Genomic DNA, 22,645 nt, shown 5'->3' on the forward strand with positions numbered 1-22,645 from the left:
TGCAGCTAGTAGTATCAGATCCTGCCAGCCGGTGTTCAGTTGGAAAAATGTTTAGCACATAAAAGGCCAGGCAGAGGAGTCCTGATAGATGTCAAGGAGCAGTGGCGGCTGGTGCTCCATGGGCGCGGGGGGGGGGGGCGTCAGACGGACTACCCCCCCGAACCACACCAGGCCACACACCATAACCCCCCACCCCTGGCGCCGGCTCACTCACCCTGCCTGGACATATAGAGGGAAGGCAGGGAGCAGCAGCAAACGGCTGCTTCGTTTTCCTCAATGGCGAATGGCATGGCTTCTCCTTTCGGTCAATCGGGAAACGGGTGTCAGGACCCGCTCCCTGATTGGCCAGGAGGAGGATCCGTGTGACAATAGCGAATATTCATTCGCTATTGTCACACAACTGGGTGGGTTCACTGCGCCCCCAACCCACCCTTTTTTTTAGCCTATAAGAGCCCCATTGAACTCCATGTGTCCAGGGCCCTGCATGTAGATTAGGGGGCCGGACGCATGAATCACCAAAAATAGTGCAGGAACTACTTTTTCAAATTGTTGCGGCACCGCAAAGTCAGCATCGCTCCGATTTGAACGGTTCCATTGCCGACAATACGGCGCGACTTGTCAAGGGTTTTGGACCTGTCAAATCGCATGACAAGTCACGCCGGTGTGAACCAGGGCTAAAATCTAGAAAATGATTGGTGACTATGCACAGCTGCACCAGACTCTGTGTGCGCCAGTTTTACTAAATCCTCCCCTCCTCAAAGGGTTCTGATAGGTGTCAAGAGGTGGAGACTCCAAAAAAATGAGAATCTCCATCTTCAGGGTAAAGCTTCGTACACACGATCAGATTATCGGACTCATTTTCTTCCGTTTTTTGTTGCATGCTAATCTCATATGGAAAGTGAAGAGGTTACTTAACATACGAAATTTCCCGTACAACAGAATTCAACTTCAGAAGTGATGTCATGTGTTGAATTGTTCTGTATGTATTCTTTCATTTCTGAGCATGCCTAGTCTTGTTCTTACGATTTATTTCAGACAAAAACTGTACTAATTAAACAAAAATCGGACGCTGTGTTCACCTACAATAAAAATTATATAGCCTGCACTTCCGGTTTTTGTCGTCCCAAAAATCGGAATTGGCTGTCGAAAGCACTATAATAACGATCCGAAAATCAGCAGATCTTTCATCGGACGAAATTATACTTCCGATTTTCCTATCGTGTGTACGGGCCTTAAAGCAGACAAAAAACAGAGAGGTCAAAAGTAAAACCTAAGATGGCTAGTCAGAAATATATAAGTTTTTTCTACAGCCAGCCTATATTAACCACTTGCCGACCGCCCACCGCAGTTTTACTGCAGCAGGCTGGCTCGGCTGCGCCAAATGACGTAGTACTATGTCGGTCACGCACGTGGTGCTGGGGGGCAAGCACATGCCACCGCCAGTGTGCTCCCATCCCCACTAGGCAGCAGGGATGCTGATGCACAAGGCCGGCAGCCGTGATTGCTGCAGAGCACCTGTGATCGCTCCCCGCTGGGAGAGAAGAGCGGTCAGCTGTTGTAAACACAGCCGATCTTTCTTCTCTCTGAAATGATCACTTCAATCATCCTTCTATATAGGATCGCAGGTCTCTATGGTCATTTCACAAGTCCCTCCCCCCACAGTTAGAAAGTTAGTTACTCCCCTAGGCTCACACTTAACCCTTTGATCACCTAGGGTTAACCCCTTCCCTGCCAGTTTCACTATTAAAGTAACAGTGAATGTTTTTAGCACGGATTACTGTAGTAATGTCACTGGTCCCCCCAAAAGTGTCAAAAATGTCAGTTAGGGGTCCAATCTGTCTGCCGCAAAATCGCAGATCGCTGCCATTACTAATAAAAAATAAAAATAAATAAAAATGACATAAATCTTTCCCCTAGTTTGTAGACGTGATAAGTTTTGCACAAACCAATCAAAATACACTTATAGCGATTTTTTTTTTTTTTTTTTTTTAGCAAAAATATGTAGCAGAATACAAATTGGCCTAAAAGGATGAACAAATTTGATTTTCAAATTTTTTTTTTTGGGAATGTTATATAGTAGAATGTGAAAAATATTGTTTTTTTTTTGCAGAATTGTCGCTCTTTTATTGTTTATAGCGCAAAAAATAAACATTACAGAGGTGATCAAATACCACCAAAAGAAAGCTCTATTTGTGGGGGAAAAGGGACATCAATTTTATTTGTGTACAGCATCGCACGACCACACAATTTTATGTTAAAATAACGCAGTGCCGAATTACAAAAAATGGCCTGGTCATTAAGGGGGAAAAATCCTTCCGGGCCAGAACTGGTTAATAAAAGAAAGTGGTGTGCTGTGTTTTCTTATCTTAATAGTAGAGTTGAATCAATTTTATCTGCAATGTTTCACAAATTTTATTATTTCATTACTAAACGGGAGAAAGTGTTGGGGTGGTCCATACTCCCCACTGACTCAGATAAGGTGATCACACCAAGACATAAAATGTCCATATCGGCTACAGAAACTACAAGATCATGTCCAGATAGTATAGCTGCCCTGTAGGCATGCATATCACAGAACTGACATGCCCTGATACATGTTGGAGATGTCTGAAGGAGGAATTCATGATGACTCACATATGGAGCAAATGCTTGCTCAGTTTACCTTTCTGGGACAAAATCCTAAAAAATGACAATACAATTTTAGACAGTGACATTACACCAGACCCCCTCATTACTCTATTAACAATTTTTCCAGGCAAATTTAAATCCATAAAAAAAAAAAGATCTATTAGGGCTTGATGACAGTGTGCTCAATCATACAGACATTGGGGTTCTAACCAGGTTCCTACAGTGGTGGAGTCGATTTTATACTTTAAGTATTGGCCGATCTAATGTGAGTATGCAAACTGATGGTTGAATACACAAGGAATTAGAAGCACACAAAGATTGTACACATGATCACATATTTATTTTGTTTTTGGTCACACATTTACAGCTCATTCATACTAGTGGTTGGGGGGCAGTAAAACTCCACGGTTGAACCACGGTTTTAACGTCCCACCCAACCACTCCTCCTTTAGCTGCAGAGGCAGCGGCTGCGGGTATACACATGGCACATTGCGAGCATTTCATAGTGCAGGGTACAAAGAGTTAAAGCAGGAGGCGAGGAGGTAATACAACTCCTGATCACAACCTGCCAAACATCTCTGAAAAGTAATTAAGGAGTGGATCGCTTTTCAGAGGAGTGGCAGTCCCTGCGGTACATGTGAAGAACAATGGAGTCTGCCTCTAATAGGATTCCAGGTTACAGACACATGTCCTGAAAGGCCTATTCCTCTCTCCGGAGACACTTCAGGTCTATTGGCTTTGTCCTGGAAGGTCCAAAATTTAACAGGAATTTCCATTTTTGTTCCATATGCAGAGTGACTCATTAACAAGGTTATGCTGAGGCTAAGCTCAGGGTCGTGTTACTTTGGGCACATTAAAAAAATTCCTAAACAAATGGGGACGGTTGTCCATTGAGGGGGAAATTGCATGCCGGATAAAGTTTTCATTGTTAGCTTTCAGAGTACAGTAGGGCTCCTACATATCACAGGATGGATAATTGTGTTGCCTATTAGGGCAGGCCATGGAAGGAACTATTTCCTGCAAACTGTGAAATTCACTCAATTTTTGCCCAGGACCAGAGGATCTTTTTTATTCCTGACCGAAGGGCCTGCCATGGCATTTCACTGTGGCACTAAGCACTTTATGCAGTTCAGTTTTGGGCACCAGTTCTCAAAAAGGATATCGGGGAACTGGAGAAAGTGCAGAGAAGGGCAACCAAACTGAGAGGCATGGAGGAACTCTGCTATGGGGAAAGATTAGAGGAACTGAATTTATTCTCTCTTGAGAAGAGGAGATTAAGGGGGGGATATGATCACCATGTATAAATACATAAGGGGTCCATATAGTGAACTTGGTGTTAAGTTATTCACTTTAAGGTCAACACAGAGGTCAAGGGGGCACTCTTTATGTCTAGAGGAAAACAGATTTAGTCTCCAAATACGGAAAGGTTTCTTCACCTTAAGAGCTGTGAAAATGTGGAATCGACTCCCTCCAGAGGTGGTTCTGTCCAGCTGAGTAGATTTCTTTAAAAAAGGCCTGGATTATTTCCTAGGTGTACATAATATAAATGGGTACTGATATTTATAGGTAAAGTTGATCCAGGGAATATCAGGTTGCCTCTCAGGGGATCAGGAAATAATTTTTTTCCCCTGCTGTAGCAAATTGGATCATGCTTTGCTGGGGTTTTTTCGCCTTCCTCTGGATCAACCGCGGGTATAGGATTATGTGTATGTGATTGTAGGGTTGAGTTTTCGTTTCTGTTTTTTATTGGTTGAGCCAGATGGATCTTTTTTTCAACCTGACTAACTATGCAACTTATCCTCTTTCATTTGTCCCTTTTTATGTGTGTTTGTCTTTTTGCATGGTACGCACTTTTTTCACAGCACGATTAGTAGGGTGTAGGTCCTCGGGCCTGCCCTGAATGTCTTGGAAAGGGGTGGACATGGCCTTCTGGTCTCGTCCTCCCTCTCTCTCATGGGTTCTTCCTTAGGGGGAGCCCCACCCAGTGTTTTGGTTGGACTGTTTTGGCAGTCCTCCCAGAGAATGGGGCCTGCATGGTTTTGGTTAGGTGAGCCAGTGAGTACCCCAGTCCCTTTCAGGAGCCTTGTGCCCCGGGGGATTAGGGCAAGGGTCCTTCCTCTTCGGAGTAGGACCCCGTGTACACCCTGTGCACTTTTTTGTGTTCCCACTTTTGCGCGTGCACTTTTTTTTTTGCATTGGGTGTTACGTTTTAGAGTATGTTTCAGGACACCATGGGGCTTAAAAAAACAAACAAACACAGACAGTGTTGCCACGCACCAGTATTTCTCATGCCAGTAAATGATGGTGAAAGGAAAAGGTTGCCAGTAAAAAATTGTGCATGTGCAGCTCGGGTTTGGAGCTGGCAGAGACCACCTAAGTGGCTGCTACAGTGTGTTCATTGGGGTCTGGCAGAAGCGGTGCCTGAGTATGTCGTGTGATTTCATGGTGCAAGGGAGCTGAGCGGAGCGGCCGGAGCTTCGTGTGCAGGTCTGTGGGATGGGAGCAAGTCAAGCCGGGAGTTAGTGCTGTTTGGACTGGAGTCAGTGCTGCTGCACACTGCTGTCAGTGTCACTGTGAGAGTCAGTGTCATTTGTGTGTGCCGCCGATTCTAATTTCCTGCCCTCCTGAGTCCTGTCTCTGAGATACCGCTTGCCGACCGCCCGCCACAGATATACTGCGGCAGGCTGGCTCGGCTGCGCGAATCGCAGTACCTGTACGTTGCTCCTCGGGAGCGAGTGTGGGGGCACGCAGGTGAAAATGAGTGAGTGTGGAAAATGATCTGTGGGGTCGGCAGCCACGATTGCCACCGGGCTCCCGCGATCACTCCCTGGGAAGAAAAAACGGCGGTCTGTCGTTGTAAACACGGCAGACCGTTGTTCTGTCATCAATCAACACAGGGCTCCTGTGTTTCTCCTATTTAGTGTTGATTCCATAAGCCCACCCCCCTCACAGTTAGAAAACAGCCCCTAGGCTCACATTTAGCCCTTTGATCACCCCTGGTATTAACCCCTTTCCTGCTAGTGTCATTACTACAGTAACAGTGCATATTGTTAGCACTGATTTCTATAGTAATTTCACTGGTCCCCCCAAAAGTGTCAAAAATGTGAATTAGGTGTCTGCTGCAATGTCACAGTCCTGCTAAAAATTACAGATCGCCGCCATTACTAGTAAAAAAAAAAAAAAAAATGACAGTTCTTTCCCCTAGTTTGTAGATGCGATAACTTTTGTGCAAACCAATCAAAATACACTCATTGGGATTTTTTTTACCAAAAATATGTAGCAGAATATAAATTGGCCTAAATGGATGAAAAAATTTGATTTTTAATTTTTTTTTTATTGGGAATGTTTTAGAAAAAGTAACAGAAACAATAAAAGTTTACAGAAAGTAAAAAATATTGTTTTGTTTTTTTTTTTTCAAAATCGTCGCTCTTTTTTTGTTTATAGCGCAAAAAAAAATTTCACTGCTGATCAAATACCGCCAAAAGAAAGCTCTGTTTGTGGGAAAAAAGGACATAAATTTTATTAGGGTACAGCGTTGCACGACCGCGCAATTGTCAGTTATAGTACGGCAGTGCGGAATCGCAAAAAATGGCCTTGTCATTAAGGGGGAAAATCTTCGGGTCCAGAAGTGGTTAAAAATACAATAAGAAATATGTTTTTTGCCTTAATATCTACCTTAGCTGCCTCTCGCCCACCGTACAGTCTCCATATGAGACTAGCATGCAAAAAGAGAAGATGGACGATTAATCATCTGATATTCATCCGATATTCTCATAGTGTGTACAAGCCTTAAGCCGGCCTTAGGTAGCATTTTTACATGGAGAGTAGGGGGAGCTAAAAGGGCCTACATCAGTGGTTGGTAACTTATGAGCTAAAGGGGGCCTCAAATGCAGCCCCTGACATCACCAAAGGGCTGTACATAATGTTCAATATATGTAATGCTTTGGAGGACTGTCAGAAACTTCAGATCGAATAGAGGAAATGGGGGTCAGAGAGTGAGGACAGGATACATTGTTGGAGGGGAATATGCTGCAGAAGACAATGCAAAACTGGGAACATGAGGCTTCTAGAGATCAATGCTATTATCCTAATCAATGTTCCCACTACAGACTGCTGAGGTCCAATCAGGCCCGGACCGGCACACAAAACAGGTCCGGAATTCTAGACTGGGCAGCCAATTCCTTCAGGGATCATGGAGGAAGGGGGGGGGGAGTAGGCGCCCACTGGGGTGGCCGGCGATGGGACGCCCACAGAGCTGGTCCTCCAAACTGTATCGCAAACCCCACCAACTTCCCCCACCCCAAAAGACCCCCCATTGATAGACCCCCCACCTACTGCCCTTCCCCTGACCCCAACTACTACCTCTTCCCTTCTCTTTTTTGTGCCGATTGTTCTGCGACATATGTCCATTAGCAAGATGCATTGGGATGCCATTCAGAATGAATTGCACCGCATCACACAAACTGGCGTGATGTGGGACCTATATGTAACCACAACAAAGTAATGTTAATGGGCCCTAATATTTTGCAATTTTTACTCTTTTTAATCTCTTTATGAATTTTCAATTAATTTAATTTTAGATACTTTGTACAATTTCACTTTTTCCATGCTGCACTAATTTCTTTATATTTATAAAGGTGAGATATGGTCAGGAAATGCTGCCTAGTTTTCAGTCACTTGTCCGGTTCTGAACTTATTCACCCTTTTAGCTTTGAAGGCTTAACAATTAGAAACAAAGCTGAGCGGTGACACCCCACCCAGGGTGCTAGTCAGAAGTTCTGCTTTATACTTCATATGTTATAATGAGAGGTCTCATGTGCAGGGAGGAGAGGAGGAGGTCATCTGTCAAGGATTTATAGGACTTAAAGTGGTTGTAAAGTCAGAAGGTTTTTTATCTTAATGCATTCTATGCAGGGGAGAACTAGGCCAGGAGGCAGGGGGGCAATTGCCACATGGACTGCTCTGATGCCCCATAAAAAGGCTGCACCGCTTCTGCCACAGACATGCCTAAAGTATTCATGGTGAAGGGAAGTAAAAAGTCTCCGCTGCTGACCTACTAAGTGTGGGATGAAGACAAAGACAGAGCGCAGGCCTCCATGGAAGGGGTAAACTGTGTCTGAGCAGAGGCCAGTTCCATGCCTCACTGGGGACTCTCCTCCCCTGGCCAGCCCTGACCGAGCTTTCCCAGCTCCACCCAACCAGCCTCTGCTGGCCAAGCTGGGAACCCAGATTCGGCTGGTGAGTAAAGAGTACCTGGAACGGAGCTTCAGCATGGAATGGGGGTCAGGAGGAGAAGTGGGAGAGTGAAAGGGGGTCCAAGTCACTGCACCATGGGCCTTTGGTTTGTACTTGCCCCCTGGGCGAAAGGTGCCAATTAGCCCCTGGTTACAGGTGTGGCTTTCCACATCACAGAAAGAGGGGGAGGAGAGCAGACAAGTGTTTGCTTTTCTCCTTCCCACCCCAGCAGCCAGCACCCGCTATGTCGGTCCCAAGCCCGCAGTTTGCCAAGCAGAGCCCGGAAAACAAATCAGGGAAAACATTGCATTTAGAAAAAAAATGAATTTTTGTAAAATCTTACCTGTAAAATTCCTTTCTCTGAGTCCTCCGACAGTCGCCGCCTCCTCGAAGTCATCACTGTTGGGTATTGTCCTCTGCTCCGCAGGAGTAGCTAGGCATATAGACTTAGTTCAAAACAAAAGCCATTTGCATATACACACCCCTGGGGGCTGTCCCATCTGGTCAACACCCCCCTGCAGTGATCACTCCCAACTCATTTGGTAGCATAGCAGTAGGTAAAAAGAACCCCAAAAGAGGGGTGGGGGCAGCGACTGTCAGAGGACTCAGAGGAAGGAATTTCACAGGTAAGATTTTACAAAAATTCAGTTTTCTCTTACGTCCTCCGACAGTCGCCGCCTCCTCTAAGTCATCACTGTTGAGATGTCCCAAAGCAGTATAGACATGAGGGGTGGGAGACGCAACCGTAGAAAAGGCAACGCAGTACCCACATCAGAGAAAGGAATCTTACATGCACCGTAAGAGAACCTACTGGACAACAGAAAAAACAATGCTCAACAGGAGCAACACCCCGGAAAGGAAATACCAACAGCCAGGGACCCAGAAAAAACTCAAGGGTCATTCATGGCACTGCCGCACTGAGAACCTTGCGGCCAAAGGAAGCATCAGCTGATGCCAGAACATCTACTTTGTAGAATTTTGAAAAGGTGTGCACCGACGACCAATTCGCAGCCTTGCACACCTGGGCCACCGAGGCCCGGTGCCAATAGGCCCAGGACGCACTCAAAGATCTGGTAGAGTGCGCCTTAACAGGGAAGGGTGGAACCCGTTCCTTCAAGGCATAAGCCTGCTCAATGGTCTGTCTGATCCATTTGGCAATTGTTGCTGCAGACGCAGCCAAGCCCTTCCGAGATCCCTCAGGAAGGACAAAAAGGGAATCCGTCTTACGAAAGGATTCTGTAGATGACAGGTAAACCCTGATCGCCCTGACAACATCCAAGGAATGCAAGGCAATCTCCTTAGGATGCTTGGGCTTCGTACAAAGCGAAGGTAGGACAATGTCCTCATTAAGGTGGAACACAGAGATCACCTTAGGAAGAAAGGACGGGGGAGGTCGCAAAACCACCTTATCCTTGTGAATTATCAAGTAAGGAGAGCGGCAAGACAACGCCGCCAGCTCCGACACTCTGTTAGCCGAAGTGATCGCCACTAAAAAAGCGACCTTTTTTGACAGCAGAGGCAACGATATCTCCTGGATGTTTCAAAGGGAGCATGCTGTAACACGGACAGAACCAAGTCCCATGGAGGTAAAGGCTCCTTCCTGGGAGGAGCCAAATGTCGCACACCTTGAATGAAGGTGCGAATCAAGGAATGAGACGCCACAGGGCGTTGGAAAAGGATAGCCAGTGCAGACACCTGGCCCTTAATCGTGGCCAGCGCCAGGCGCTGGTCCACCCCAGACTGGAGGAAAGCCAACACTCTTGACACCGAGTACGAGCGAGGGGAAAACCCCCTGGACTCACACCAGGCGAAATAGGCCTTCCAGGTACGGTAATAGATCTTACCCGAGGAGGTTTTCCTAACCTTGATAAGAGTAGGGATAACCTCAGGGGAGAGACCCCTGTCCCTCAGGACCTGGGTCTCAACAGCCAGGCCGTCAAAGCCAGCGACTGTAAAGCAGGATGGAAGATCGGTCCTTGAGACAGTAGATCTTCCCGCATTGGCAGTCGCCACGAAGGCGCCACTGCCAGATGAACAACGTCGGCGTACCAGGACTGGCGAGGCCAGTCCGGCGCCACCAGAATCACAAAGTACGGTTCCGAGGTTAACCTGCGGAGGAATCTGGACAGCAACTGAATTGGAGGAAAGGCATACATCAGACGATACTGATGCCAAGGGGCCACTAACGCATCCGAGGCGTCCGCCAGCGGATCGCGCGTTCTTGCCACGAACCTTTCCATCTTTCGGTTTAGCCGAGATGCGAACAGATCCACATCCGGGGATCCCCACTTCGCACACAGCATTTGGAAGTCCTCTGGGTGTAGGGACCATTCTCCCTGGTCCAGGGTCTGGCGGCTCAGCCTGCAAATTCTCCACACCCGGAATGTGAACTGCTGAGATCGCCGGGACATGAGTCTCGGCCCAAGACAGAATTTCGGTCACCTCCCTGGCCGCCCGGGCACTCCTGGTGCCCCCTTGGTGGTTGATGTAAGCCACCGCTGTAGCATTGTCCGTCTGTACCCGGACAGGACGACCCCGAAGACGGTCCGACCACTGGAAGAGACAGAGTTTCATCGCTCGCAATTCCAGCACATTTATCGGGAGGGAGGATTCCTCCTCCGACTAAGTGCCCTGGGCAGACAGGTTGCCCAGGACCCCAGCCCGACAGGCTGGCATCCGAGGTAATCACTGTCCACACCAATGGACGGAAGGACTTGCCCTCCGCCACCGACGGGGACTGGAGCCACCACAGAAGAGGCAATCTGGTCCGACGACTCAATGAGACACTCAGATCCAGAGATTGAGGCAGTCTGTCCCACCTAACAAAAAGTGCAGCGCTATCAAATATGGATTATGAAGAAGATATCGAGGAGAGCAGTCCACAGGTGAAAATTATGGTGAAGCATGCACAAGATATAAACATTCAGTGCTCTTCAATGTGCTGGTAATCCTCCACCCAGTCTCATTAGCCTCTCACCTCACACTTAGCCCCTGTGTCACCAGACGGGCTAGTAAGACAAACTTTATCCAAGGATATCACAAATATAGATCAAATCAGTATTCCTCTTCATCAGAAGATAAGGCTCACAGGTAACAGATCACAGGTCCATAAAGCGGGTCACAGGTCCATAGGAAAACAAAGGTCCGGACATAGTGCATTACCGCAATAAATTACTTTATTGAACATAGCATAAAATCATAAAAATTACCTTGTAAAGCACTATACAAGTGCATGTGATGAGCAGATTGTATTACACACAGCGGTCTCGACCGCAATGGATGGCGGGTGACGAAACTGAGCAAAGGGTATCGCCTCGAAGGCCGACACCATTAACCCCAGGGACCGCATACAGGTCCTGAGTGACGAGTCCTGAGGGACCTGAGCTTGTCCTGCAAGGTCCGGAGCTTTTCCTCCGGCAAGAACACCTTTGCCTGAGCAGAGTCCAGAACCATTCCCAGATAAGGAAGACGAACCGATGGAGACAACGTCGATTTCTGAACGTTGATGGTCCATCCGAACTCCTGGAGCGTCTGCACTGTGATGGACAGATCGCGCACTAGGTCCTGGCTGACACATGATCTCAGAAGTAGATCGTCCAGGTAACCCAAGACCGCAATGCCCTGGGCCCTCAGCAGGCCCAGAACAGGAGCCAACACTTTGGTAAAAACCCTTGGTGCCGAAGCAAGACCGAAAGGTAACGCCACAAACTGGTAGTGGTCCTCTGCGATAGCAAACCGAAGGTACCGCTGATGACCATCGAAAATGGGGATGTGCAGGTACGCATCCTTGAGATCTATCGAGGCCAGGAATTCCCCTGGGCTCAGGGAGGCCACCACAGAGCGGAGAGACTCCATACGGAACTTCCGAACGCGCACAAAGCGGTTCAGCGCTTTCAGGTCCAGAATAGGACGCACTTTGCCCTCCTTTCTGGGCACAGTGAACAGATTGGAATAAAACCCCCGAAACCTGTCCCGATGAGGCACTGGGACAATCACCCCCTGATCAAGAAGGTCCTGAACCGCTTGGTGCAGGTCCTGCAGACGCCCCGGAGGCAAACGAAGATTTAAGGGAAAGAATTTGTCCGCCGACCGGGAAAGGAATTCGATCTTGTATCCCAATCGAATGATTTCCTGAACCCCCCTGTCCGATATCCGGAGCAGCCAAGGTCGGAGGAAACAAGCAAACATCCCCCCACCCCTGAAATGGGTGAGGGCGCCCATTCAGGCAGAGGTGGACTGACTCACCGAGCCGGCATTGCCCGCCTTCTGCTTACCCGCCCAGGGCTTCTTCTGGCCGCCCTGGGTCTTGGAGGGCTTGCCCTTGGATTGGTTCCGAAAGGCACGAAAGGACCCCTGATTTGATCTAGGCGCAGAACCCCGTTTGCCTCGAAAGGACTTGTTCTTCGGGTTCTGGGGCAGCATGGTGCTCTTGCCCCCCGTGACGCCTTTTACCAGGGTATCCAACGCCTCACCAAAAAGGCGAGAACCAGCATAGGGAAAATCAGCAACTGTTTTCCGCGAAGACTGGTCAGCCGACCAGCTCTTCAGCCATATCAGTCGTTGGTTAAGTGCCGAGACACTAGACAGGCGTGCTACTAAGGGGGCCTCATTTAAGGCCGCATCACACAGATACATGATTCCTTGGTGGATTTGAACCACCATTTCCAGCCGGGCAGGCGGAACATCATCAGACACGAGGTTGCTCCTAAGCATCTTAGTCCAATCAGCAACCGTCTGAGCCACCAACACGGACGCGAAAATGGGTTTGAGCAACGAGCCCGCCACTGTATAGGAATGGCGGGCTAAAGACTCGTACCGCCGGTCCGTGGGATCCCGGAAAACCGGGGAATCCTCCGTAGGAATCAAGGTAGCCTTGTTTAACATGGCAACAGTGTGATCCACCTGTGGGGGCACACACCATCGCGATTCCGTAGCCGGTGCAAAGGGATAAAGCAATTTGAATCGACTAGGCACCACGAATGGACGTTTTAACGTGCGCCACATTTCATTAACAGTGTAATGAAACTCAGCGGGGCAGGGAAAAACCTGCGCTGACTTGCGGGTCCTGTGCTTCCCAAATGAGGACACAACACCCGGAGGACTGGGCTCATCCTCCAAATGTAGTGTTTCCTTAACAGAAACAATTAATTCATCCATGGTCGCCCGCTCTTCAGACGACCCCGGGGAGGAGGTATCAACCCCCTCCACCTATGCCTCCCCTTCGGACCCCAGGGGGTCCATGAATGAGCGGGACCCTGAAAAGGGCACGCTCGCCACAGCAGCAGCCATATCACCATCTGAATCAGAGGAGAGAGACAATCTGGGCCTCTTTCTAGCAGCACGTTCAGCCATCAGCATTTCCATATTTGACACCAAAGTCGCCAATACAGCGGCCAAATCAGGTCTCAGAGGGGCCACAGGAGAACTGGGAACCCCCACTAGAGCTGGGGGGAATTTGCTGTCCTGAGAATCCATTGCCCAATGTGAGAAAAAATAACAGTGCAAGAATTAAGTACTGTCCCTTTAAGATCGCTGCGGAGTACGCAGCCCACCGCTACAGCTACAGTGACAAAAGACCCCCAAACAGGAGAAGAAAAAACGGAGCCAGAAGCGACAATACAGAAAGATATTGAGAGCGATAACCTGCAGAGCTCCGCAGAGTGTTGTGTGTGAGAGCGATTAGGTGACAGCGCATACACCCAAAAGCTTCACCTAACAGGCAGGAGTCTGCCTGTCAGTTTTACACACAATCCCAAGTGGCTGCAGCCACTGGATTGTGTGTGAAACCCCCCACGAAAGGGCTAAGCATGACAATTCACAGAACAATACATTATAAATCTCCCCAGCAAACTTACCAGTAAGCCAGCAAAATAAAAAGTCTAAACCGTTTTGACAAATTGTGTTAGGTTTACATTATATATACAGTATCTCACAAAACTGAGTACACCCCTCACATTTTTGTAAATATTTTATTATATCTTTTCATGTGACAACACTGAAGAAATGACACTTTGCTACAATGTAAAGTAGTGAGTGTACAGCTTGAATAACAGTGTAAATTTGCTGTCCCCTCAAAATAACTCAACAAACAGCCATTAATGTTTAAACCGCTGGCAACAAAAGTGAGTACACCCCTAAGTGAAAAATGTCCAAATTGGGCCCAAAGTGTCAATATTTTGTGTGACCAGCAAAATTTTCCAGCACTGCCTTAACCCTCTTGGGCATGGAGTTCACCAGAGCCTCACAGGTTGCCACTGGAGTCCTCCTCCACTCCTCCATGAAAACATCACAAAGCTGGTGGATGTTAGAGACCTTGCGCTCCTCCACCCTCCGTTTGAGGATGCCCCACAGATGGTCAATAGGGTTTAGGTCTGGAGACATGCTTGGCCAGTCTATTAACTTTACCCTCAGCTTCTTTAGCAAGGCAGTGGTCGTCTTGGAGGTGTGTTTGGGGCCATTATGTTGGAATACCGCCGTGCGGCCTAGTCTCAGAAGGGAGGGGATCATGCTCTGCTTCAGTGTGTCACAGTATATATTAGCATTCATGGTTCCCTCAATGAACTGTAGCTCCGCAGTGCTGGCAGCACTCATGCAGCCCCAGACTATGACACTCCCACCACCATGCTTGACTGTAGGCAAGACACACTTGTCTTTGTATTCTTCACCTGATTGCTGCCACACACGCTTGACACCATCTGAACCAAATAAGTTTATCTTGGTCTCTCCAGACCACAGGACATGGTTCCAGTAATCCATGTCCTTAGTATGCTTGTCTTCAGCAAACTGTTTGCGGTCTTTCTTGTGCATCATCTTTAGAAGAGGCTTCCTTCTGGGATGACAGCCATGCAGACCAATTTGATGCAGTGTGCGGCGTATCGTCTGAGCACTGACAGGCTGACCCCCCACCCCTTCAACCTCTGCAGCAATGCTGCCAGCACTCATACCTTTATTTCTCAAAGACAACCTTTGGATATGACGCTGAGCACGTGCACTCAACTTCTTTGGTCGACCATGGCGAGGCCGGTTCTGAGTGGAACCTATCCTGTTAAACCGCTGTATGGTCTTGGCCAACTTGCTGCAGCTCAGTTTCAGGGTCTTGGCAATCTTCTTATAGCCTAGGACATCTTTATGTGGAGCAACAATTCTTTTTTTCAGATCCTCAGAGAGTTCTTTGCCATGAGGTGCAGTGTTGAACTTCCAGTGACCAGTATGAGAGAGTGAAAGTGATAACACCAAATTTAACACACCTGCTCCCCATTCACACCTGAGACCTTGTAACACTAACGAGTCACATGACACCGGGGAGGGAAAATGTCTAATTGGGCCCAATTTGGACATTTTCACTTAGGGGTGTACTCGCTTATGTTGCCAGCGGTTTAGACATTAATAGCTGTTTGTTGAGTTATTTTGAGGGGACAGCAAATTTACACTGTTATACAAGCTGTACACTCACTACTTTACATTGTAGCAAAGTGTAATTTCTTCCGTGTTGTCACATGAAAAAAAATAATACATTTAAACAAAAATGTGAGGGGTGTACTCACTTTTGTGAGATACTGTATCTATATATATGTATATATATATGTATATATACACATACAGTATTTGCAAATATATGTGAAGCCGGACTGCCACGTCAAGGCACCTCTGCAAAGTGCGGTCCCTAACTCTACTCTAACTCTACTCTAATGTCATTTCCAAATTGAGACACAAATAGCAATAAATAAACTTAAAGTCAAAACTAGTTCAAGAATGTTGAAACGGAGGTTTTTGTTGCATATATTTGCAATATTATGTGAAGTCCCAAAGAACTCCCAGCTTCGGACATGCTATCACCACTGTGAACCTCATTGGGAGGCAGCAGAGCCATTGGATCTACCTTATGGCTTACGGTTGGTCACAGTGACACCTCCCTATACTATGCATACAGCCCTCAAATCTTCCGTAATGCTCCATTCACTTTTGTACAACTCCAAAGCAGCTCGACTTTGGAGTGCAACTTTAATGCAACTTTGAATGGGTATGACTTGGATGCGACTTTGGCTAAAAATAACGGACAACTGCTGCACAACTGTTGCATGTAAAACATTTAGGTATGACTCTCATGCAACTTTTGAGGGTTAACATTGAAGTCTATGGCCCTCAAGTTGCATGAAAGTCTGACCAAAGTTGTGCATTAACTACTTTGAAGTCCCTGCAACTTTAAGTCAAACATATATTAATGGTTATCATTGAAAAACACGAGGTATGACTTTTCATCCAACTTTCATGTCCAAAGTCAGATGACAAGTCGTACAAGTGTGAATAGACATTTATAGCCAGTTCAACACATGCCTGAGAAAAAAAAAGGAGCAGCCTCCAACCTCCAATTTTAGCTAATCCAACACACAACAAAGAATAAAATACTGGCCTCCAACCTCCCCTTATAGCCAGTCCAACACACACCTAAATAAAAGTACCAATCTCCAACCTCCCCTACAGTTAATCCAAGACACCTAAAAAAAATACTGGCCTCCAACCTCCCCTTATAGCCAGTCCAGCACACGCCTGAAAAAAAATGCCATCTTCCAACATATCCTATAGCTCAAGGGTATTGAATTCAAATTCATGGAGGTTCGATTAGTAAAATTTTCTTCCAACAGAGGTCCAGATTGCATTTTTGTGCAATGACTCGGATTCTTTATATCACAGCCCAGGTGTGCAGGCACGACATCCCATTCATTTGAATGGGCTGCTGTGTCTGCGTTTTCAGCTGGGAAAAAGCCCTGGCACCTTTTTAAAAATGCAGTCGCATGGAAACTGTATGGTGCGTTTGTACCATGCAATTTCCATGTGCGGGAAATCGCACCTTGTATTTCACTGCGCTTAAGAGTCAATGGTACCCTGCACGTTTTCTGTGCAGCTGCTTATCCCCCTTCACATCTTCCCCACCATAGCACTGTCCTTCTTTACATCATCACCACTCCTTTCTGGTAAGAAAACCAACAGCTGATCGCGGCGGTCCTGATAGAGCAGTAGCTCGGGCCAGACGCGGACCGCGGGCCGCCATTTAGTGATGCCCGCTATAGCTGATCCAACACATGCCTAAATAAAAAACTGGTCTCCAACCTTCCCTTTTAACCAATCCAACACATGCCTAAACAAAAATACCAGCCTCCAACATCCCCCTTTAGCTGATACAACACGTCTGAAAAAAATACTGGCCTCCCCCTATAGCCAGTCCAACACGTATCTAAATGAATGTAGCAGCCTCCAACCTCCACCTTTAGTTGATCTAAGACACAACTAATGCCCCGTACACACATGCAGATTATCTGAAGACTTTTGTCTTCAGATTTACCTTTTCTATGTAGTGCAAGGGCCTGCCGGATTGCATACAAATTGAAAGTGGTTAGGTTTGACCTCATATTATATGGTTTTGGTAAGTCTACAGACAAAAGTCTTCAGATAATCTGCATGTGTGTACGGGGCATAAGAATAAAATACTGGCCTCCAACCTCCCTTTATAGCCAGTCCAACACACACCTAAATAAAAGTACCAATCTCCAACCTCCCCTACAGTTAATCCAAGACACACCTAAAAAAAATACTGGCCTCCAACCTCCCCTTATAGCCAGTCCAGCACACACCTGAAAAAAAATGCCATCTTCCAACATATCCTATAGCTCAAGGGTATTGAATTCAAATTCATGGAGGTCCGATTAGTAAAATTTTCTTCCAACAGTGGTCCAGATTGCATTTTTGTGCGATGACTCGGATTCTTTACATCACAGCCCAGGTGTGCAGGCACGACATCCAGCTGATCCAACAAATACCTAAAAACAAATTACTGGCCTCCAACCTTCCCTTTTAACCAATCCAACACATGCCTAAACAAAAATACCAGCCTCCAACATCCCCCATAGCTGATACAACACGTCTGAAAAAAAATACTGGCCTCCCCCTATAGCCAGTCCAACACGTATCTAGAAAGTAGCAGCCTCCAACCTCCACCTTTAGCTGATCTAAGACACAACTAAGAATAAAATACTGGCCTCCAACCTCCCCTTTAGCCAGTCCAACACACGCCTTAAAAAAATACCATCCTCCAACCTACCCAATAGCTAATCCAACAGATGCCTAAAAATCAAATTACTGGCCTCCGACCTCCCCTTATAGCCAGTCCAACACACACCTAGATAAAAGTACCAGCCTCCGACCATAACTGATCAGACACACACCTAAAAAAATATTGGCCTCCAACCTTCCCATATAGCCCATATAGCCAGTCCAATACATGCCTAAAAAAATACCAGCTTTAACCTCCCCCAATAGCTGGCCCAGCAAATGTGGGTCGCCAACCCGCATACATGTGAACCAGGCCTAAAGCAATAGCAAAGTAATTTATAAATAAAAATACTTGTCCTCCTGCAGTTTTAACCACTTCTGGACCGCAAGGATTTGCCCCCTTAATGACCAGGCCATCAAATCGGAGCTGAGCGCCAGGACCAGTCATCCCCAGGTAGACCGGACACTGCTTGATGGCTATATAATAATGTAATGTGGGCTGCTATGCCTGTGCATCTATAAATATGCTGCTATGCCCGTGTATGTATGTGTGTATATCTCTATATATCTCTATATCCATCTTATTCTTTCTATCTTATTCTATCTATCTATCTTATTCTATCTATCTTATTCTATCTATCTATCTATCTATCTTATTCTATCTATCTATCTTATTCTATCTATCTTAATCTATCTATCTATCTATCTTATTCTATCTATCTATCTTATTCAATCTATCTAATTATTTCTATCTTATTCTTTCTATCTTATTCTTTCTATCTATCTATCATCCTATTCTATCTGCAGAGACTTGCTTGTATTAGGCAGTTTCTGTCTGTGTCTGAGCCCTGGAAGAAGCATGTGGGTGTGTGCTGGGAGCCGTCTGATTGGTTACAGGGAGGAGCTAAGCTCTCTCACTCTAGGATCATATTACAAGAGCTGTTTCTATTGAGTGAGTGAACTGTTGAGTGAGTGAAAGTCATCCAGCTCACTGAAAGTATCAATTCAAAAGGAAGACTTGAGGAGCAGAGAAACACGGTATTTAAAAAATGACCACAATATCAGAACCGTGGTATGCAATACCGCGATATATCGAATTACTGAAAACCGGCACATCTCTAATCAGCATCCAACCTAGTCCTATAGCTGATTCAGGACACACCTAAAAAATACTGGCCTCCAACCTCCCCTTAAAGCCAGTTTAACACACGCCTAGATGAAAGTACCAGCCTCCAGCCATAGCAGATCCAACACACACCTAAAAACATACTGGCCTCCAAACTCCCTCTATAGCCAGTCCAATACATGGTTAAAAAAATACCAGCTTTAACCTCCCCCAATAGCTGGCCCAACACCTGAATGAGAAAAAGTATCATCCTCTAACCTCCTCTTTTAGCTAATGCAACTCACGTCAAACAAATTACTGGCCTCCAACCTCCCCTTAAAGCCAGTCCAACACACACCTAAATAAAATGACCAGCCTCCAGCCTCCCCATATAGCTGGTCCAACACACGCCTGAATAGAAATACTGGCCTCCAACCTCCCCCTATAGGAAGTTCAATACTTACCTAAATAGAAGTACCAGCCTGAAACCTCCCCGTGTGGATAAGAAGGGGGGGGCAAACCTCAGTATGTTCTTGGTTTCAGACTGGTCACATGCTTTGCATCTTTTCCATAGTTCAGAAAAAATAATATCTAAAGTCTTGCAATGTTTGTAGGGGGAGCTGATGGCACCTGTGGTCTTGCCATTTCTCCCCATCTGCTGCTAGTGAAAGAGAATCCAAAAAAAAGCTTCTGGTCCTTTGCTTTTAGTTTGGGCTTCTGTTTTAGTTTGGCAGGATCTATGATTTCCTCCATTGTCATCACTGTCGTCAGGTCTGGGGGGCACTGTGAAGAGAAGAAACATTATTACTGAAGATTATGTACATTGATGACCTTTCTATTAGAAATGGTTATACACACTCAGATGACGGGGGAGAATATAGAAAGCAGAACATTGGACAATGCTCTGCCATTGACCTATGTGTGGTTCATATACTTACTATGCTCATGGTAAATGGCGGGCTTACTTCTCCAGCCTCCAGTTCCTTCCAGTCTACGCTCTTAAAAAATGGGTGGCTTCGCAGATCTTTAACAAGAATCTCTCTTCCTTCTGGGCATTTGCATAGGAGCTGTAAAAATATACAAAAAATTAGGTTATCCATGGTACAAAGTAATAAAATAGCTTTTTTTTTTGCTGATTACAGATGGAGTTTACTTACTTTGTCCCCTATGAGGTCCTTGAGATCCATATCGAAATCCTCAGGGAAAGTTGGACAATGGTTGAGGATGTAGTATGCCAACACCTCTTCCGAATCCATGTCTGTGTAGGCATCTGAATCATTGTCTGGCTTGTCGTCTGAATCATTGCCTGTCTTGTCGTCTGAATCATTGCCTGGATTGTCGTCTGAATCATTGCCTGGATCCGCGTCTGAATCATTGCCTGGATCCGCATCTGAATCATTGCCTGCATCGTCGTCTGAATCATTGCCTGCATCGTCGTCTGAATCATTGCCTGCATCGTCATCTGAATCATTGCCTGCATCGTCGTCTGACTCATTGCCTGCATCGTCGTCTGACTCATTGCCTGCATCGTCGTCTGACTCATTGCCTGGATCGTCGTCTGAATCATTGCCTGAATCATCGTCTGAATCATTGCCTGGATCGTCGTCTGAATCCCAGCCTGGATCATCGTCTGTATCCCAGCCTGGATCATCGTCTGTATCCCAGCCTGAGTCAGTGTCGGAGCTGTTGAATGGGTAAGTTCCAATCGCCATCTCATACACTATAACTCCCAGGGAGAAATAGTCAACGGCAAATCCATATGGCTCTTCCTTATAGATCTGTGGAAATATTAAAAAGAGTAGAATGGTCAGTACTGATTGTTTTACTGACAATAATATAAAAATATTGAAATACAGCACCTACCCTCTAGTTCTATATGTATAGTAATTTTGCCGTCATTTTATGTATGTGCTTAAATTAAGTGTTGTATATGGTGAGGCTCTATTACCCTTTAGTAAACAGACATTTCAAATACAATGAATTAAATATATATAAAGTTGATACAGTGTTGAAAAAGTGCAAAAAAGTGCTTCTGACGTGCAATGGATGTGTGAAATATGCAATGGTTTCCAAAGTGCATAGAATAAAATAAATGTGCAAAATAAGGTATCCAGATGTCTTAATTAAACATTCACACATATCATTCTATTGTTTTGTAAAACACTGTGCAATATATATGCAATGTGCAATGCATTCCAAAGTGCTCACAATAAATGTGTAGACATGTTTCGATTATTGCATCTCAAAAACTGAAGAATTGTTGAGATAAATTAGATTAATTAAGTGCAAACAGTTGTGACTTCATAAAAGTCACAACACTTTGCACTTAATTAATCTAATTTATCTCAACAATTCTTCCGTTTTTGATATGCAATAATCTAAACACGTCTACACATTTATTCTGAGCACTTTGGAATGCATTGCACATTGCATATATATTGCACAGTGTTTTACATTACTGACAAGAAGACAGGAAAACCAAAATTATCCAATACTCACTTCTGGTGCCATGTATTGTGGAGTGCCGAGGTTGGAAGTCAGCGTTCGGGATGCATGCACCTCTGTTGCTGATAAGCCAAAGTCAGCGATTCTCACATGTCCGACGCTATCCAGCAGAATGTTTTCTGGTTTGAGATCCCGGTGTACAATCCCCCGTTTATGAAGGAACTGCAGTCCACAAAGGATCTCCGCAGTGAGGAATCTGATGGAGAGATAGAAAAGATTATATATGAGGTTATTATATTATATAAACATTTTATATGGTAATCTAGGCCACAAAATAATAAATCATTTATCACAAAGCTTTAATTTAAATTATTTTTAATTATCAGGCATTGTCATGTATGAATGTAATAACTAAATCAGGTTGAAATAAAATATTATCAGTAAAAGGTAGATCATAGCACAATGTATACATAGAAGTGTTTTATATGGATATTTGAAATTGTTAATTAATTTGTAGTAAATATGCTTTGCAAATTTTTTGTGATAGTAAAGGTGTCCAAATATGATTGAATGTGATTTTACAATCTCTCCTAAAGTGTATGTAAGACCAAAACAGAAAGCAATAAAAAAGCTTCCTCTCTCCATCCCAGTGGCGGCTGGTCAATAGGGGGCGCGGGGGCGCCGCCCCCCCCCCCCCCCCCCAAGGCTAGTCACTGTGTAAAAATCAGCATAAAAAAGTGTACCTTTAATATGGGAGCGGGGCGCCGGACACATTGCTGGCTATGGGAGGAGTGGGGATTTGGCATCACGTGCCTCTTTACTTGTAAGGTGATTGGCGGCCTTTTAGTCCTCGGGGCGCAGAGCGATGCGCCCCGAACACTCCCACTCTCCGTCTGCCGTCTTGTGATTGGTCCAGCCTGGCAGCATAGCACCAAGCTGGACCCTGAAATGCTGCATCCAAGTAGTGTGTAGCCTGCAGGTAGGTTCACATTCAGCAGATAGTGAGGCTTGTCAGAGCCGCTCAGTGTGTGTGACACTGTCAGGTAATGTTACTGCTTGCAGGGAGAAAGACCAGCTGTCAAAACTCAGCGGTGATTGCCAGACCATTATAGATATATCCCGGGTAACTATAGGCTGGTCAGCCTAACATCAGTAGTCTGCAAGATTTTGGAGGGGATGTTAAGG

This window comes from Pelophylax lessonae (genome assembly GCF_965119305.1).
Source record: "Pelophylax lessonae genome assembly, chromosome: 8".
In the NCBI taxonomy this organism is placed as follows: domain Eukaryota; kingdom Metazoa; phylum Chordata; class Amphibia; order Anura; family Ranidae; genus Pelophylax; species Pelophylax lessonae.